This window comes from Ustilaginoidea virens, chromosome 3 (assembly GCF_000687475.1).
Source record: "Ustilaginoidea virens chromosome 3, complete sequence".
Taxonomy (NCBI): Eukaryota; Fungi; Ascomycota; class Sordariomycetes; order Hypocreales; family Clavicipitaceae; genus Ustilaginoidea; species Ustilaginoidea virens.
This window is the reverse complement of record NC_057318.1, coordinates 5,796,159-5,810,450: the sequence shown is the minus strand read 5'-3', so window position 1 is coordinate 5,810,450 and position 14,292 is coordinate 5,796,159.

Here is a 14,292-nt window from a genome sequence, read left to right as displayed (position 1 = left end):
TTTCCAGCTCCTTACAAAGGTTAGAAAGCCACTATACCTCACAGATAGTCTCAAGTAATGCATCAGATTCAGCTTCTAAAGTAGATAGCACTACTAAAGAGGCTCGCTTAGAACGCCAGCTAATAGGACCACTATTAATAGTAGTTAAGAAGCCTCTAGTAGACTTAGAGGTTTCTTTACAGCCAGCAAAATCACTATCAGAATAAGCGGTTATAATAGGCTGTTGGTTGCTTTTAGTAGTACTAAAGCAAATAGCTAGGTTCTCAGTGCCTTTAAGGCAGCTAAAGCCGCATTTCGCAGCATTTAGATATACATTAGTTGCCTTAGACATAAACCGGGAGAGGTATTGGGTAGGAAATGCTAGGTCGGGCCTAGTCATCATTATAAGCCACATTATAGTGCCAGTAAGGCTCTGATAAAGGCTCTGATCAGTAGGGCTAAGATCTTTTCCACTAGATTCATTTAGAATCCCTGGTTGAAGTGGAATTAGCTGGGGTTTAGTATCCTGTAAGCCGAATTTAGCTAGAACCTCTGCTATAAATTGGGCTTGGTATAGCCACAATAGACCTTCTTTCCTATTTCGTATAATTTATACACCTAGGAAGAAGGAAGCCGGACCGCGGTCTTCTATAGCATAGACCTTATGAAATTTCCTTTTTAGCTGGTTAATATAAGTTATATTTGGACCAACTAATAGGCAATCGTCAACATAGGTGATGATAAAGGTGCTGGTTTGCTTATTATAAAAGACGGCAGCATTAGAAGCTAAAGATAAGAAACCTTTACTAGAAATTAGGTCTTTTAGCCGATATTACCATTCGCGGGGTGCTTGTTTTAGCCCGTATAGGGCCTTCTTTAGCAAGATAGCTTGTTTAACAGAAGGGTCGAATCCAGCTTCTTTAAGCAAAGTTAGTAGCCGTTGGCGCTGTATATTAGACCAAAGCTTGCTATCAGTTAGTAATAAGCTCTCTATAAATTCAAGGAATCCGTCAGGGATATCCATATAAATGGTCTCAGAAAGTTCGCTATTTAGAAAGGCGCCTATAAAGTCGATTTGCTCTATCTCCCAGTTATTGCTAGCAGCTAAAGCTAGTATAACCCTCCAGGTGGGTGGGATAGAGGTAGAAGCATAGGTATACTAAAAGTCCTTTCCTTCGACTTGCATAAAGCCCTTGACAACTAATCTAGCCTTATATTTTATAGGCTGATTATTAGCATCCTTTTTAACCCGAAAAACAGGCCTATTGCGTATAATTTTCCTATCAATAGGAACGCTAGACTTAGGAATAAACTAGAAAACTTTAGTATCCAAAAGCTGCTCGAATTCCTTAAATAGTGCCTTTATCCAAAGGTCTTTTTCTTTTTCAGGGCATCGTAGCACATCCTTCCAGCTATTAGGCGTACCATCAGGGGCCTTTTTAGCTAGCTTACGCTTAGCTGCATAGTAGGAATCCCATATCAGGTGGTATAAATCCTGATTAGGGAATAAGTCGGTAGGGCTAGTAGGGTCGGTAGGGCTAGCAGGTATAGCAGGGCCAGCAGGGCCAGCAGGGCCAGCAAGGTCGGCAGGAGTAAGGCTAGTAAGGATATCTATAAGGTCATCCTTTGCAGTAGCCAGGGACTGTAATATAGGACGGTTATCCAAGGTAGCATTAGTATTAATAACGCTAGTATTAGTAGGGTCCGGCATGCTTTCCAGGTCATCCGATATAGCATTAGTATTAGTAATGCTAGTAAGGTTAGTAGAGTTAGTAGGGTCAGAAATGCTTTCTAGGTCATCCAGTAAAATAGCAGGTTCTCTACTAAATACCCCCTCTGAACCTGTATTTTGCCCTCTATAAAAGTCTCCTTCTAGGCCATTAGAAATAGGGCCTATACCTTCATTTTAATGAATAAAGGTAATAAAAGTTGTTTTAGTAACAACCTTCTTCTTTAGAAGGTAGACTAGGTAAGTATTATTACCTAGAGTGGCAAGGAGCCTACCAGGCTCGGTATAGGGCGCTAATTTGCGGCTTTTTACACGCTTTTCGTGTGGTATAAGCACTTCAATAGCTGCTCCAATAGCCCTAAGGTTAATAAGATCAGGGTAGTGCTCCGGCATAATATAGTCATAATCCTTTAGTAGCTCCTGATAGGGGCTAGAAGGTCTATTAGTAATAGCTATTATATTTACTAGCATAACAACGCCGGTAATAACAGCAGACCAGAGGTTAGATGGTAGTCTTGACCAAGCCATAGTAGCACGTAGTCTATCAGCTATAACCCTAATAGACCGCTCAGCTAGGCCGTTTTGTTCGTGAATATAAGGGCAAGATGTATTAAAGTTATACCCTATTCGACAAGCCAATCACTAAGCATTTTATTGATTTCATTTCCACCATCATAATAGAATTCAACAGGCGTTTTACTATATCTGACCTGTAGGCTCTGTATAAAGCTCTGTAATGCTTTAAATACAATAGTGCCTTCCCTATTAGGCAGTAAGTATAGCCAACGAAATCGGGATTTTCTGTCCACTAATATAAGGGCAACAGGTCGTTTGTTATATAGCATAGGTGATATAGCAAAAGTATCACCTTCTATAATATCCAGGCATTTAGCTGGATTTAGAATCGCATCTTTAGAAGGTCTTCTAACCTTCTTAGCCTGTATACAGGCTAGGCAGCGAAAATCAGCATCTTTAACCTTATTAAGGTTAGGAAGACCAGGGGTATTAGCATAAGTCTTTTTAAGTAGCTGAATACCTATATGCCCTAGCCGTACATGCCAAATGCCGGCTAATTGTAATAGCTTCTGATATTCTGTATCAGCAGCTATAGGGGCAGGAGTAGGGTTAGTAACCACTATGGGATTTTCGCTAGTCGTAATAGCGGGCTCTTCGCTAGTCGTAATAGCGAAAGAGTTAGTAGTAGGGCTAGTAGCCTCTACAGATTCCTTACTAGTTGCAGTAATAGGAACAGGGGTAATAGTAGTATCCTCAGGATCACTATAATCAGCAGGGTTAATAGGGCTGGGGACCTCTACTGTTATACTATTAGTAATAGTATAATGGCTGTAAGGTTGATGCAGTAGTGGTGTGTCTATTCCTTTTTGTGGAAGGAAAAAGCCGTATTTTTCAAAGTTAAAAATGCCGATACATTTACGGCTTGCTGACCAAAGCTGATTTTTAATTAATACCCCTTTAGCGGCATAGTGCTTTACACCGCTAATAATATTAATATCTAAGGTAGGAATATATATGTCACGGGCTCGGGCTACGCCCGCGCCACAATGTGGCTAGGACTCGGGCTGCGCCCGCGACTAGCCTAAGGAGTATCGGCACGGGGTCACAAGGGCTCGCTAAAGACTCGGCCTATACTACATACAGGCATAAATAGACTACTTAGAGGCCCCTATTTAAATCCTCTTCCTTTCCTCCTTAGTCTATTTAATATATTCATTCGACGCCTATTCGCAGTAGCCCTAGGGCTAATCCTTTAAATTTAAATAGACTCTCTCAGCCTTGCTATTATAACCTCACATTATAGAGCCGATGATACAGGCTATACAAGATATCGAGATGAGTACACCTGGAGAAATGGGTATAGATAACTCGAGACTACGATGCCCCTAATGTAATACATATACCCGAGTAGAGCAGCTCGCATCGGGGTTATAATAGATAGAGGCGCAGATATAGACTAACGCATAACACCTCGCTACTATTGCCGCCTCGCTATAGACCCTCCTTACGAACCAGTTAAATAGCTCTTAAAATGCCACCCAACCGGCCCCAGTCGTACAATAGAACGCCCCCCTCCCTATAGCTTAAGATACCCAGCTAAAACGCAAGCCGATCCCGATAGGGGACCCCTTCAATAGCAAAAAGGCTATATTTATAGCCTAGCGGACCTTTATACAATATAAGCTTAAGGTCGATAAGGAATTTATTAGGGATAAGAAGACCTAATAGATATTTATTTTTCAGAACCTTTCGTCTATAGTCTAATTATAGGTTGCGGCCTTTTTCGAAAATAGTATAGCTTATAATTATAATATAATAAAGTTCTTCGAATACCTCTAATATCTCTTTAAGGACCTACACCAATAGGATCGCGCTATTACTAAGCTTAAGCACTCCTTACGCTAAGGCCCTAAAGAACCTTTTGCCGCCTTCTTTATGCGATTTAAGGAAAAACTTATGCTTATTAGCGGTCTCGGTTAGCCTAAAGAAGTTAAGTTTAAATACCTCCAATCGGCACTTAACGCTCGTATAGCTAATAAGATTATTAGCCTTAGGGTCTCCTATCATAACTATTATTCGGCGGTAGATTATTACCGATAAATTGCTATTAATATTAAGACTAGCTTGACTATTAATCACTATATAGGTTCGACCTATTCCCGACCGATATATACTTAGGATTCCGAGGGCGATATATAAATATCGGGTATTAATAAGCTGGACTCGAAGGGTAATTAGTATACGCCTAGGGCGATATAGGTCTCTAAAGAATGGTATAAAGATCGTAAGAAGAAAGGTCTTTATTTTCGGTGTAGCTCTCCTAATTATTAGACGTTTATATGCCACCTATTGCCGGCAATCTAATCTAATATAGCTAAAGTGGCCTCACTTAACTTATAAGTTATAAAGGTCGAAAGTAGTAATAAAGATTAAGAAAAAGAATAACCCTTAAACCTAGTCTTATTAAAGGGCTTAAGATGTATATATAGACCCCGGCCCGATTATAGAAGGAATTAAAAGAGATCGCAAAACGAATAAATAGATACCCCTTTTTAGTACCAATCTTATATAAATCCTATACCTTTATTAATACCTTAATCGACTCGGGATATAATTACTATAGCGCTATAAGCGAAAAGATAGTATAACGGTTAGGCTTCTAACTTATCCGCCTACTATAATATAAAGAAATCGGAACGGCAGTAGATATTTAGAGCCGTTTAGGAGAATATAAGGTAATATATTCCTTTATTACTTATATCGTCTATATAGCGATCGATATTAATGGATAGCTATCTATAGTTATACTTTACGTTATCTTAGGCCTTACCTGCGATATTATCCTTAGGATGCTTTAGATAGAATACTATAATATTATACTATAGGCGAAGCGATACTAATTAAAGATCGGATCGGTAAGTAGCTTTATTATTAAGGAATCGACGAGAAGGCGATAAGGGCCAACTGCAATAAATATCCTTAGCTTAGTCTTCTATAGTATACTAAAGCGGGCGAAATACTCTAGGGACCGGTCGACTTCCTTTATTGCGATAAGCTTATAGGAGATAATATGCATCCTCTGTATTATACTATCACCTTATTAAGACTCTGCCCTATAATTGTAAGAGCTATAAGTACTCCCGATAGAATTATAGGAATTTGCCGACCTTTTTAATAAGGAGAAGGCTTCTAATCTCTTTCCGTACTAAGATATATTAGACTATTATATCCGGCTTAAAAAGACTACAGATAGGAGCCAGCTAGACTTACTTTAGGGCCTATTATATAATATACTATAAGACTAATTACTTAAGGTTCGAAGATAAATAACTAACCTAATAGATAAAAGATAGATCTACGCGAGCTCTTTATCGGTAGTAGCACTAGTCCTATTAGCCAGAAAAGGGAATAGTAGGTAGCGTTTTTGCATCGACTACCAGGCCCTTAATAAGGTTATAGTCTAAGACCAATACCCCCTCCCCTTAATTAAGGAGACCTTACGATCCTTATCCTAAGCGAAATAGTTTACTAAGGTTAATATACGCGTAGTATTCTATAAGATATATATTGTAGAGGGCGATAAATATTTAACTGTGTTGAAATCAGCGCCTTTTTAGCTGTATTTTGGTACTGGTCTCGCCACCATACGACGTTTCTGCGTTGAGATATCGCGGTGGCTATACCAGGCGCTATGGTGGGGCACAGCGCCCCACAACGCCGATTACAGTGGGCCACAGCGCCGGTCACGGCACCGGCACAGCGCCCCACAGCCGGCCACAGCGGCCGGTCACAGCGGGCCACAGGGCCCACAACAGGCGGCGCATTTCTACGGGATTACCAAATGGGCAAACCTTGCTAATACCAGCACTTTCGGCCTTCTACATACAGTCACCCGCTACACCGGTCATTTACGGCAGACCGATATAGGGCTTCCGGCCCGTACGGCAGGCTGTTATAGGGCATCCGGCACACCGCTATAAGCTACTGGGCTTGGTTGGGTATGCACTGGGTAGGATATTGGGCATAGACTGGGCACGGTTGGGCAGACCGACTTTTCGTCGGTTTTTTTCGCTATTTTTGCGGTTTTTCATTATTTTCAACCACTTTTTCAAGATAGTAGAAATATGCCCAAAATTCCCTCTTTCTAGCTAGAATAGTCACCAACAATTAGAATCAGATTTCCCTGACATCTTTGCTCTGGTCAACCTCTTGTGCGCTTTAAATCTTTAACCAGCTCTTTGTTTTATTCTGCAACGCCTTATACGCCACTGTCGGTATCCAGTACATTTCCAACAGTGTTCTGAATCACCATTTTGCAATAAACTGTATTCTATATATGATTCGGACTATTTGAATGGCTTATTATGCTATTTAGCCTAATTAGGGCCCCTACGACCTTCTAAAGATATATTAATAGGGCCTTAGGGAATACGCTAGGAGACTTTATAATTGCCTATCTTAATAACGTCTTAATCTATACCGGGGGAATAAAGGCGGATTATATAGGGCGCATTAAGGAAGTCTTTCGACGATTACAAAAGGCTAGCTTAAATTTAGATCTTAATAAATACGATTTCGCAGTAAAGGAGGTCTAGTACTTAGGATATATTATAACGGCCGGAAAGGAAATCTATCTAGACCCTAAAAAGATTAAGGCTATTTAGAACTAAAAAGCACTTACGAAATTAAAAGGCGTTTATAGTTTCCTCGGTTTTACTAACTTCTACCGCGATTTTATCCTAAACTTTTCCTGCCTTATTGACCCTTTAGTTAGGTTAATAAAAAAAGGGGTTTTATTCTAATAGCTAGATAAAAAAGAGGCGGCATTTTAAGCGCTTAAGTAGTATTTTATATCGTCTCTAGTTCTCGCCTAATAGGACCCCAATAAAGAGATAGTCTTTAAGGTAGATAATTCTAATATAGCCCTCGGCGGCTATCTATTATAAATCGGGGAGGATAGTATACTCTACCCTATCATATACTATTCCGCTTGCTTATTAGATGCGGAATAGAACTATACTATATACGATAAAGAACTCCTCGCTATTATCTTTTGCCTTAAGGTATAGTTAATAGAATTCTATTTAGTAGCCTCCCCCTTTACTATCCTTACCGACTATAAGAACCTAAAGTACTTCGCCCGACTATAAGAAATATCTAAGCAATAAGCCCAATAGGCTGAGACTCTAATACTCTTTAACTTTTATCTTTAGTATAAGCTAAGGTTATAAGCCTAATGCTTTAATATATTTTCTCGACGGGAATAAAAGGCAGATAGGGTAGAGCTATAAATTAGCTAGATCTTAAAACCGCTATCTATTTTAGTACTCAATATAGATAAGATAGAAGGTAAGATGATACCGACTTTAGCCCTATAGACCACCCTACCTTATGGCCTATATATCTTCGCCGATTCCTACCTTTAAGCTATTTAGGACTAAGCAATATCCGAAAATAGTATATATTAGGCCTAATAGATGGCAATCGCGAATAAAGAATAATAATTTCCAGTAGAGGCGGCGATATAAGAATAAATTGCCGACTATACCCTAAATGCATATAGTATACTCTTTTACCGGGTATAGGTATAGCTTCTATCGTTTAAGCCCTTAACCACTATAGTAATCTAATACTACTATAACTCGCCTATTACGGGCTACTTAAGGAAAAATACTACCTTCTAATTATTATGATAGGATTATCACTTCGATAATATATCGTCTAAGGTAGTAAGATACATTCGGAATTGCTAATACTACGGGGTGCATAAGAGCCGCCAATTGCGCTAAAGGTTACTATAACTACTATTAATCGCGGACTGCTTTTAGTTGTAAATATCGGTTGATTTTATAACCGACCTTCCTACCTATAACACTTCTGACCTGCGATTCCTTATAATTATTATAGATCGCTTATCGAAGTATATCTAGCTTAAGGCTATATATTTAATAAAAGCAGAAGACTATATAAAATGCTTCTAATAGTGCTAATAGCGCTTTTATAGCTTCCCTAAGGAGATTATTAGCGATTAAAGTTCGGATTAAGTAGGCTAATTTTAGTCTACACTATATAAATCAGTTAAGACCGAGCAACTTCTATCAATAGCATACCACCCCTAAACTAATAGCGGTATAGAGCAAATAAACTAAAAGGTATAGGCGGTCCTCTATATTATAGTTTCCTTTAATTAGTACGATTAGCCACACCATCTCGCGGCATATTAACTCGCGTTAAATAACTAGATATCATCTATTACCAAATTTAGCCTAAACTAACTGCTTAATAGGTTTAATATTCCGATTATCGCCTTGCCTCTAGAGGTAACCTTAAGTTTAACTACCCTAAAGGGGTATACAGCCCTTTTTTTTAGTAACCTTAAAGAGGGATAGGAATTAGCCTAGGCTGCTATCGCCTTCGCATAATAATGATAGTAAGATACTATTAACTATTTACGATACCTAGCTAAGCACTTTTAGGTTAATAATTAGGTATAATTAAACCTCTAGAATATTAAAATAAACCGCCTATATAAGAAGCTCGATTGGGTCTCTACTAAATATACTATTATTGCCATCCTATTACCGCTTAATATTTAGCTTAATATCCTATAAGGTATCTATCCGGTTTTTTATATTAATTTAGTCAAGCGAGCTGCTTCCGATCTATTACCTAATTAAGTAATAACCGATATATAATCTAGGCCCCTACTTATCCTCCTTTAAGACTCTATAAACCCATACGAGGAATATAAGGTTAAAGAGATACTTATAGCGAAGAATATATAGGGCCGGGGATAGAAACGCAATATACTTATAAAGTAGAAAGGGTATAACTTACTAATATAGGAACCCCTAGAAAACTTCGAGGATACTACTATATAAGAAATATTTAAGGCTAAATGGGGGGATATTAGGACTTATAATAGGCCTAGCTAGGTCCTAAAATGGGGTCTATTAGATTAATAAATAATGCTAAATGCCTACCATTATAAGCAAAATATAAAATAATAAAAATACTTTAAAAAAAAAAAATATAATAAACTAAACCGGGGCTAATATAGGCTTACCCCTAATATGCCCCCTCTTAGGGCCACTCTCTATCTCCCTAAGCCTTCTTTTATCCCTACGATAGTGTATAGGCTAATAGTAGCGGGGGTCCTTATAAGGCAGGGCGCGTATATAGACTATATATTAGATAGGGATAGTTCCCTATGCGTCTATAACGTGATAGAGTCTATAGGCTACTATAAGGCAAATATAGCGGGGGCGTATTAAGAGACGATAAGACCCTTTAACGAGATAGGGCCGGGCAATACGGCATTTACGGTAGTAGCTGCGATAAAGACAGCGAGGGCATAGGGGGCTATAAAGTAGGTTCTACCTACTATTATAGGGGTTGCGGCAGATAACTTTACGCTAGCGGCGGCAGAGCCTCTATATAGTATTAGCCGCCTTAGTCGTATAATAGTTCCCCCTCTGTATAATACGCAGGGAGGGCGGGATAAAATAGGGGCAGGGGCAGCTAAAGACGTTAAGCTTTAACCTAATACTACTTTATCCTAGCATAATATTCCCAGGCTTCTATTTGCATTTCCCTTATAATATTTAGTATAGGGGCGAGATCCATAATAGATTTAGCCTAGCGCTAGGAGGGTGTTAATACTGCGGATATAGTAGAAACCATACCGGAGGCATCTTATGGCCTAAATGCCAAATGTAGGGCACGGGGGGCCACCTATTCGGCAGCAAAAGCACGATACTATTAATTATTTAAAGCCTGAAACTCGGGGGTTAGGATAACGGTATACGCTTTCTATATATCCGTCTTAAGATAGGCAGGCTTTATAACGGCCCTCCCCTCTTTTACTGCCTTAATCTAATTATATAGGATGCGTTATAATATAGGGTTCCCCGCGAGATGTTAATCAAGCTATACGTAGGATGCGTAGGAATTAGCGCAGCTTTTATACCCTTTTGCTCTTCTATAATACTTATAAATAGGTAGCTCTCCGGTCGCTTATATACGTTTAGTATATCTATCGCATAGGAACTCTTTATTTTTTGCATATTAATACTCTTTATCCGAAGAGTCCCCCTCTAAAAGATAGTTATTAGTAGCGCGGCGTAGCTTTTAGGGACGAGTAGGATCCGATTCCCCCCTAATAGGGGCACTACTAGTAGCAGACGAGGATATATTCGGGTTCTATATAGGGTTAGTACGAGACGCTTGCGATATAGGTAGGGACTTAAGACTTACTAATAGGCTTTACGTATAGGCTAGATTAGGTCTTACTACGAAAGGAGTTAGTAGCCGGTTGCAATAGAGATAGAATTCGGTAAGGAATACTAATGCGGAAGGGGCGGAAATAATGCTTCAACCGATTAGTATATAATATAAGCTTAATGCGGGATAAAAACTTATGATAATAGGGACCTTTAATGCTTAGTAATGGCCTTAATAAGAAGAAGGGAAGAAGGAAAAGAGCCCCTAGCGAAAAATAATAAAGACTATAGGGAGATTTCTAGCCGGCAGCTAGCAAAAAATTTTTTATAACGTCCCTAGCTGCACCGGTCAACCTCTAGCTAGCGGCACGACGACGAACTTCTATGCGTTTCTACTATACTATTCCTAATTGACGATTATACGACTCCTATTAATTGTATGGCTATATCCACTATACTTACAGACGAATCCTTCCTATACCTGGCAATTGGCCTATATATAGATTTGAGGATATCGCGGTATAATAATCGGCGATATGATTAGTCCCTAGTAGAGTACTAATTAATAATAGAAGGCGATTTTTCCGATTCTGAGGCGGAGGAGGGGGGTATATTACGGGCTCGGGCTATGCCCGCGCTACAATATGGCTAGGACTCAGGCTGTGCCTGCGATTAGCCTAAGGAGTATCGGCATAGGGTCACGAGGGCTCGCTAAGGACTCGGCCCGTGCTATATACGGGCATAAATAGACTACTCAGAGGCCCCTATTCGGGTCCTCTTCTTTTCCTCCTTAGTCTATTTAATATATTTATTCGACGCCTATTTGCAGTAGCCCTAGGGCTAGTCCTTTACAATATAGGGCATTTTTGAGCTCTATAATACCCTATTTGGTGGGATTAACGCCCTATAGCATAGTAAATCGTGCTGTGCCCCAACCAGTAGGGGAAATAAGGCCACTACTAGTAGTAATAACAGGCTTATTATCCTTCTCAAAGTAGTGAAAAGTGGTGAAATGCTTCTTATTATTAATAATATAATAAGTAGAGCCTATATCGTAAAGGAGGGCATCCTTAGGGGTCCTACCGCCTGATTTAGCACTATAGCTTATATTAGTGGATATAGAGGAAGAAGAATAAAATATATTAATATCCTGAGTATTATAGTTGCCTATAATAAAAGCCTCAATATCTTGCTATTTGCTGCAGTCCTGTTTCTTCTTCTGTTGCTGCTTCTTTTTCCTATTATTAGTAGAATTATTCTTGCTATTATTAGTAGTAGAAGCGGCATTAGTAGACCCTTTATTCTTAGAGTCCTTAGAAGCCTTAAGCTGCTTAGGGTTATTATTAGCAGCTACCTTATTAGACCCTTTAGAACGCTGTTCTTCTAGTAGGTCAACCATAAAATACTAGAGGTTAAATTTGCTGCTGTTAATAACACCTTAGGCGCTATAAGCCCTAATTATAGAGCGTTAGCGTTCAGTCCAGCAGGTAAATACCCCGTCTACAGCCCAAAGATACTAATTAACTTAATTAAAAGAGTCGATCTTAGAACCTAGGATTCTAAGGCGAGATATATAGCTATTAAATTCGCTATTAAAAGCCTCCAAAGTGCCTTTATAACTGGTAAATGTAAGGGTGTGAAACGTAGGGTATAAGTATGCCTACTGTACTTCTGGTGAGTGGCAGTACTAGGCCACCAGTAAAATGTAGGCTTCCTCTGGGTCATTACACCAGTCTATAGCCTCTGCAGCTTCTTCACCACAGCTATTCTTTAGCATTAATAGTAAAAGTGCCTGCTCAGACTCATCAAAGTGCCTTGCTATAGAGGGGTCGTTGATAAAATTAGCTATTTTAAAGGCCCTGAGTTGTATTGTAAGGGCCTGCTTCTACTAGTCGAAATTATAGGGGCTTTTTAGCTTTTAGGACTCCTTAAAGCGGTTGGCAGTCTTAGCTAATTCCTTAATAGCCCCATCACTAATTTAGTTGGTGATAGTTGTTGGTGGCGTTATATAAATAGGCTCTTTACCCTTATATTTTATAGGAGTAGAAGGTTAGTCGATTTCCATAACGTCAGCTTCACTATTATCATCTTTAGTGGTAGTCTTAGTGGAAGGTCCAGCTTCAGTGGCTTTAGTAGGCTTCTTATTAGTAGCCTGGGTAGCCTAGGTGTCGTTATTTTGCCTACTAACTAGGCCCTATATAAGGTCAGTTAGTATATTCATCTGGGATTTCATATCGTCCATATCTAGCTGTAGCTGTGCATTAGTATCAACTTCAGTATCGGATTCAGGGACCTTATAGGATCCTGACTCTGCCATAGTGGGCAAAAAGGGTTTAAAAATCCGTTGAAAAATGGTGCCGATAGTTGTAAAAACAGAGGAATAACTAGCTAAATAGCTAGCAAAATAGTCGAATAACTGGTAAAATAGCCGAGTAACTAGCTAGACAGCTAGTAAATATAGTGGCTAGTAGCCTACTATAAAAGGTAACCGCAGAATATAGCGGCAGGTCTCAATATAAAAAAGCACGGATGCCGTAGGCATTGTGCAAGTCCGTATTATAGCGTTGGTATTCAAGGTGCTTATATGGTGCCGTAATATAAAGGTGCCGTAAGTGCCGTAGGTGCCGTAGGTGCCGTAGGTGCTATAGGTGCCGTAATATAAAAGGTGCCGTAAATACCGTACCAAAAGTGTTATAAGTGGAAGAGTATAACAGGTGCCGTACAGTGCAGTAGGTGTCGTACACTAGGTGCAAAGGTATTATATAGTAGTATAGTATGGTAGATATCACACTATAAAATCCGTAGGTGCCGTAGGTTACGCCGAAAATAACGTAAGGTTACGCTAAAAGTGCCGTGAGGTTACGCCGTAAGTTGCCGTTAGGTACGCCGTTAATTGCCGCAGGGTAATACCGTAGGTAATAAGGGTAAGCCAAAGGTGATAATAGGTAAGCCGAAGTTAATAAGGGTAAGCCAAAGATACTAAAGGATAGCTATATTAGTAGTACTAATAAGCAAAAGAGACTAAGGGGTGAACACAAAAAGGTAGGGTTAAAATAAAGAAGTAAAACCGGGCTCATAACCTATTGCAATTCTCAAGGTCACTATAAAAGCAGAGCCTTACTAGCTAGCTAGATGGCATAAGACTGTCTGCGACCTGTGAACTAGTCTTAGTATAAATACTAGATTTTTCACCAAGTCCTAAGACTATACAAGTGCTATAAAGTAGGGCAAGTGTAAAGGCAAGGCAAATATAAGATAACCAGAAACGCAGGGAAGGTGGAAGTTAAGAGGCATATAGTGCATTAACAGACTCGATTGTGCTACCCTTCTACTATCTAGAAAGAAGGGGGAAAGCTATCCTATATATACACGAAGGAGGGGTGGGCCCAGGCATCCAGGGTAGCCAGTAAGAAAGCTCCCCGTAATGCTCGCTATGCCACGTATATAATACGTCAGCAGCCCCACTATATCGGGCCTTTTCAACCACCCTAACCACCGCACTAGTAACTAGTCACCGCACTAGTAACTAGCCACCACGCTAGTGACTACCCACTACACTAGTAGACTACCCACTACACTAGTGGACTAGCCACCACGCTAGTAGACCCACCACGCTAATTTAGCAATGCCACACCTTTTTAACAAGGCCTACCTTAAGGCCTACCTTACTTGATATACAGTAAATAATCCACTGAAAATCCTTAAGGTAAAAGGCAAGGGCCTGGGTTGGTAAGACCACCATAAGTCTAAAAGACGGTATAAGGGCCAGAAGGTTAGTAGACCAGTAGGGCATTAGGCCAGCAGCCTAATAGGCTACTATAGGATTTTAACAATAGCTTTTATATA